Genomic DNA, 6,875 nt, shown 5'->3' on the forward strand with positions numbered 1-6,875 from the left:
CGAGGGGGAGCAACGCGATGCGCCGCGCTGCCAAACAGCCACTGATGTCCCCGCACAGCCCGCACTGCCACTTTATTTCTCACGGTGGCGCGGCGCGGAAATAATTTATTAAATGGATGGGCGCGGAGGGCGGCCGCTAGGTGGCGCAGGGACAAGTGAAAGAGGGCGAGAGCAGGCGGTCAATTAGTGCGGTTCATGCACCGCTGAGATTAACTGCTTTGCATAATTATCCGCAATTAGAGAGCAGCGTCACGTGACGCAGCCTGGTCAAAGGGTAATTTGGTGCAAACTGACAAAAGGCCGCAGAAAGGGGGCTGTGGAAATGCAGATAATTGTGATAATTGTGGGCTTTTGCAGAGACGTGGATCAGCTGGTGGGCCAGAGAGCCGGGAATAAATCCAAACGGAACGGAAAGAGATGTGAAAAGAGCAACGAGGCGATGTTCAGTTAATTCCTTCTAATTTAAAATGGAAATATTCAGAAAATTAATCTCAAAATCTTCATTTTGAATGCATGTGGGAGGAATAGATATTCCTATTTATTGTAGTCAGAGCCACACTTATTGTCATCCCAGCTGTAAATATTTATATCCCCCTGTTTTGTTTTGTTTTTTTAATCAATATTCTCCTATAATTAAAATTCCATATCGGCCATATTCATCAAACTAATAGAATTACACTCAGAGAATCTATTACTGAATATGAGTTTCACTTTTTGAATTAAATGAATCGACTTTTCAATTACACTCTCAATTACTGATGCACCCAGATGTATGTATTATATATTCACACCTCTTCTCATACCAACAATCACTTCACTTAATTTGAAATTCATGTAAGACGCCACGTCGTCTTTTCCTTAATGCAGATGTAAATGTTGTCATTGTTCCAGTTGACCCAAATTAAGTGATGTTATAAAGACGGGGGTAAAGCCAAGAGGTCTCACAAAGAGAGAAAATACACTTATAAAAACTCTACTGGTCATATTATGGTTCATGTTTTTGCTGACCACTAAGCAACTGCTTCCCTGGTGCAATCCCTGCAGAGGATTTTATGTTTTCATTCTTGGTTGGAGAGTTTATTGCAGAAAAGTGAAATCTTAGTTTCATCTGTCCAAAGCACATAGAACATAAAAATCATTTAGTTACATTTATTTCAAATGATTTAAGATCAAAACTGGATAAAAGTCACTGAAATGTTTTCAGTTTCCACGGCATCTCTTCCTGACACCTCACTCTACTTTTCTCCTCCAAAAATAATTTAGTAACTATCTGGTGTGATCAGCATCGATTCCTACCAGCAGTTTTCAGTTTGTGTGGATCCTTGGGGAGTCGGCTGCAGCGAATGAGGAGAAAACAGAAACTGTCTGAGTTAGTTTCATAACCGTCTTTCCTCATTTCATGCTCTGTTTTTGAAACATTCCTCAACTCCTCTTGAGTCTCCTCAAATAAAATCGGATTTGTGAGTTTTTACTTGCTGGGGAAAGTTATCTGGACTGTTCTATCCATATCCTGGGATGATTATAGTCAGAGAGCCATTAGTACCGGCAGCCAGACTCTACATTATCTATAATCTATAATCATGTCCCAATATGACCAGCAGCTGGGTTTACTTTAGAAGTCATTGTTATTATGCAGCTCTCTCCTGCCCTCTTTTTCAGACTCGCAGCTTCAGATGCGAGTCTGGCAGATTGGACAAGCGGACGCAGCTTCTCCTCCATGCTGCTCCTGCTGCTCCTGCTGCTCCTGCTGCTCCTGCTGCGCAGGGCGCTGCCTGCTGAGACAGCCGACTGCATCCTGAGCTCAGTTCACTCCATATTTCTAGGTGCACTGCACAGCTTGATATTGGGAATTATCAAAGAAGCTAGAAGCCTGTGTCTCTTTCCATTACTTCTAATTATCTCCCAGCGACAGCTTGTTAAAACTCCAGTCTGACATTTCACTGAAAGCAGCTGATCAGAACTGGATCATGTGTCCCAGTAAAATGCCAGCTGCTGATCCCCAGGACCTTTGGGAAGACATCCAATGGACTGATGAGACAAAAGGGAAACATTCTGGGAAGAGTTTTGTTACCTCTGCTGTGAAACTTTTATTTTTTATAAAACTTGCCTCCTTCAGCTGTAAAGTCAGACAAATTTCAGTTACACAAAAGCACAACCAAGAGTCCATGCAGCAAGTTCACCTCTGAATGGATCAAATACAAAATGAAGGCTTCAGAATGGGCTAGTCAAAGTCCAGCATGATGGCCAACAGGTGTAAATGTGCAAACAGCAAAATGTGTTGCAAACCTACTCCAGACTCCCCCTGGTGGCCTGGAAGACTCCTGGGCTTTTTTATGCTTGTTGTTTTTGATATTTGTGGCATTTTTTCTTTAACTTCCATTTCAGGTGGTTGCATCATTTCTCTTATGCATTTGTTTTGTTGATTGCAGGATTTTCTTCCAAGCTTCTTTCCAGCATTTTTCATTTCCATTTTTCAGTTTTTTGTGTTTTAGTTTTAGCATCGTTCATGTCTTTGTAGCTCATTTCAATGTTAGCGCTGCTTCTGCACCTGTCGGCCACCGAAGTCCAGACACTCAGGTTGTGATGCGGGAGCAGAAGTTTAAAAAGGGAAAGCCAGTGAAGATGAACTGAAATAATTCTGCAGAGGAGAACGGGTCCAATTTTATCTAAAGTGATGAAAAAGACAGATTCAGAAATGCTTGATGGCAGTAGTTGCCGTTAAGGTTGGAGCAGGTTAGTTTTATAGATAAAAACTGCTTTTTGCTATAGTTATCTATTGATCTGAGAAACAATCAAAACAAAAGACAAAACAGAGGAAATCTGAGGGGAGAAAGTGGTTTTTCACCAGGCTGGAAACTCTGGCTTCATCCAGAGTCTAAAGGTCTTTTCTGCTTCTGCAATGAAAAATAAAACTAATTTTAAGCATCTCAAAACTATTTGACTCAAAAATATTTTTCTTTCAGGTCAAAAAACAACAAACCCTATTGGAAGACTCTCATCAAATAATTGCTTCCTGTTATGAATCATTTGGAGTAAACAGGTTCAAAGGTCAAAATAAATAACCATAAACGTTTAGACAAAGAATAAAAATGACTCCCACTGGGACGTGACTGGACAAACATTGCTAAGGAATAACATCAGACAAAACAACACAGTAGTTCTTGATGACACCAGTCAGCAGAAATAGTGAAACGCTACCAGGCAACGCCGGCCTGCCGGAGTATTGCAGTGATTTTTCATCAGGCGCTGACTGACAGCCTGACCTGCCAATTTACTGCAAACTCTTCTGTTTCTAAAAGGGGGAAACAAGATTTTCCTCATTTATTTACCTCTGCATATGCCTTTTTCTTTTTGGCGTGATGTGATAGCAACCCGCTCTAAAAACAGTGCGCCCCTCCCTCCTGATTCCTGCCTGCATCAGGTTGAAAAAAGAAATCATTAATATACCATTAAGGGTCGGCTGTGAACTCACAACTGCTCCAGGCTCACATCAGCATACATGCAGCACTGTTCTGTGCTGCTACACCTTCCCCCAAGGTTGAAATGTCATCCTTCACTGTCATTACGTTCCCCCCCCCATTAACTATTGATTATCTCCACTTCAGCATTTTGAGAAATGCCTTGGAAACGGCTCCGCATGCCTGGCTTCCCACACTCTGCAGGCCAGCTGGAGCAGAAGTGCCCACCTCTGGAGGGGCTTTAATGCAGAAAACAGAAAATCGGGGTAAATCCAACGCTGGCTGGGAGTGAGGTGGTGGGACGAGGGGGCAACAGGGACGCTGGGAAACATTAGCGTAGCCACCTAACCCATTAGCAAGCTCGCTCCAGCTGAAAATCGCAGGTTAAGTTGTTCTTTTTGAGACCCCAGGAGAGTTTTCCTGCAGCCTGCACTGAATATTTACTGTGAGGTGAGTCTGGCTTTGTTTGTGCTGCTCCCATAAAGTACAGTTGGAAAAGTTGGTTTGGGCAGCAGCTTTACACCTTCTGCCATCCAAACAGCACAGACCACTTTGAACATCCAAACACTGCAGCATCTTGCAGAAATGTCCATATGCTCCCGTCTTTTCATTATTAACTTCGGTTTGTTCTATTTTACTGTCTGGGTAGTTTTTAGGGAGAAATTTCACAAATACAGCTGGTATTTATTCATTTGTATTTTTAAATCAGTATTTTACCTGAAAGTCCCTTCAGATAAAATCTCTTTTTCAAGGGAAACCTGGCAAAGAGACACATCAGTGTACAGTATAGAAAATAAAATGATTAAAAAGGTGCAGACAATTAAAACAAGATTGAAAAAGAATCAATAAAAACTTAAAGGAAGGAAGACAGCAGCTCCATTCTTCAGCTGAACAGTTTTTTAAAAAGACTTTTAATTCGTTCATGGTAATAAATGACTGGAGTTGTTCTGATTTTGTTAAATTATTCCAGGACCAACAATCAGAAGGTTTTTTGAGCAAATTATGGGAAACCGAGAAAGAGTCTGTTTTTTTTTTCATATAAGAAAAGAATCAAATGTCCTGTTCGCTTTTAGCCACAAACCTTGTAGAAAACACAGAAGTTGTAGAAGACAAACTTTTTTGAAAACATATAGCCAGCAGCTAAAGGTGGTGGAAAACTAATGCTGCAAACATCCTTGCAGTGAAACATGTTGGCGGCAGCATCATGATGTGGGGATGTGCTGATGGGAACATGGATGGCGCAACATAAAGGAAAAACACTGAGGAAAGACTTTAGTCAGTTTCCAGCACAAACTAATACATATTACCAAAAATAAAGTAGGACAGTTTAAACCAAAGAATTTCCATGTGTTAGAATGGCCTAGTCAAAGTCCAGGCCTAAATCCAACTGAGATTGAAAACTCAGTTGGAAACTTGAAAACTGATATTTGCAGAAGTTTTCCATCTCTAAAAAAATTCATTAATTTAGTTGAAAACTAGAAGACGCAGAAAAACTCAAAATAGAGCACAAATTTAAAAACCAGGTATGATTTTGCTTCCTCTTCAGCATGTCTGAAGACACAAATCACAAAAAATCCCATTAAAATACTCAGAAGATAGAGGCTGGAATGAGACGGGGTGTGAATACTTATTCTGCACTGCAGAGTTTTGGTCTCAGTGAAGGTAAGTTTTTCCTTTTTTAAGAAATAAAAGTCGGTTTCGTTGGGTTGACTCATCCTGGACAGCAGCCGTTTGCTTTTATGCAGATAAAGAAAGAAAAACAGGAAATATGACCTCAGACGTCTGTTTGCTGTACAGATTTGCATTAATAGCTTTCAAGAATTGAAAACCACAGCCCCACTTCCATATGCGCAATATTTGTTCGTTCAGTATGATGTTCATTAAAAAGTAATATTTGTCTTTTCTGCAGGTGAATATAGAGACAAAACGAGGTCAGACGCTGTTTTTCTACGTTTTCCTTTCAAACATTTCAGTGACCCTGATTTCCCACCTGATCCTCCATGATCCTTTGCTTCCCTGACTTCAGCTCGCCCGTCTCCCCCTGTAGGATACAGTTTTATTCCCAACACTATTTGTCTGTGAGATTGTCTGTGTGCCTGCCGTGTCGGTTTTCTACTTCTCTGCGTTTTCTTGTTTTCGAGCCGTGCCACTTCCTCTGGCCTCAGCCTGAACCTTTTGTTTTGTTTTGTCTTTCTTTTGCAAAAGTATCCTCGACACATTGTGATTCTGTGGATTTTCCAGCCATCTGTGAGCACGGTGTCTGTCGAACACTGTTTGGAAAGTAGATCAAATTAGCATAAATGGGATATTCTTCAAAAATGAGTGAATTTGATTCTAAGATATCTTTCATTTCTACAAAAAAATAACTGTAAAACTTGACTTTTCAGAGTCATTATTCAGAACCATGACTCATAAATAGGGGATCCTTAATTTGCATTTGTCTGAATAAATCTTGGGCTCATACTTTGAAACTGTCTGTGAGAATTTTCTGCAAAGAAAGGTTAAAGATGTCGAAGTGGAGTTTTGTGTTTGAAGCTTTTTTTGCAACTATTTCTTCTTATCTGTGTAATAGTATGGGGGGTTTTTTTCATGCAAAGGTGGAATGCTGTGTAAAGTAAAATTATGGCTTTTAGCCATAAAACTAATTTACAGCAGCCTCCACTTTTATCAGCACCGCTATTACAAAGAAAAGCTTAAAATAAATCAATATTTTATTGTACAAACAAAATTTCCCCCTGAAAAAAAATGAACGTTTAATCTACGTATCCTCATTAGGTCATATTTGTTTCAGCAAACATTAACAATTCCCATTAAAAGGTCAGTTTTATGTATTTTCCAGACACATAGTGCCATTTTGCAGCACAATCATTGAACTACAAAGGAAAATCTTAGACGGAGAATCGCAGGCTAACAAGAAGTGGAGTGAAAATAAGAAACAAGCATGAAAACAGAGAAATAATGAGAGGAATGAACAAAAAGAGCAAACGGTTTACAATCTGCAGCAGAAATGACAAAAAGCAACCAGAAGGAATAATTGGATGTAAATGGGAAAAGCCGAAGGAGAATCAGGTGATCAAAAACAGCTGCAGAGGGGAGGAAAACTGAAGGAAGGTGAAAAATTAACGCAGCGAGTCGAACTGAGACGTAAAGGAACCAGAAGACACGAGAGAAACAGCAAAGCTAAGAAAAAGATCCAAACCTCAAAGCACAAGCAACAGAAAAAATTAAATACAAAAGAATCAACATATACGGTAAGACATTTAATACTATACTGACGAACTGAGTATGGCAAGACCTGTTGAGCTATAATACAACATCAAATGTTTCTGTTTGGTGTTTCTCCTGGAAACCATAAGAAACTTTATAGTTTAAACTTTTCCAACTGTTCTGTCATAAACTTTAATATTTATCAGCTAA

The sequence above is a fragment of the Poeciliopsis prolifica genome, unplaced genomic scaffold, assembly GCF_027474105.1.
Source record: "Poeciliopsis prolifica strain line A6 unplaced genomic scaffold, Auburn_PproV2 SCAFFOLD078, whole genome shotgun sequence".
Taxonomy (NCBI): Eukaryota; Metazoa; Chordata; class Actinopteri; order Cyprinodontiformes; family Poeciliidae; genus Poeciliopsis; species Poeciliopsis prolifica.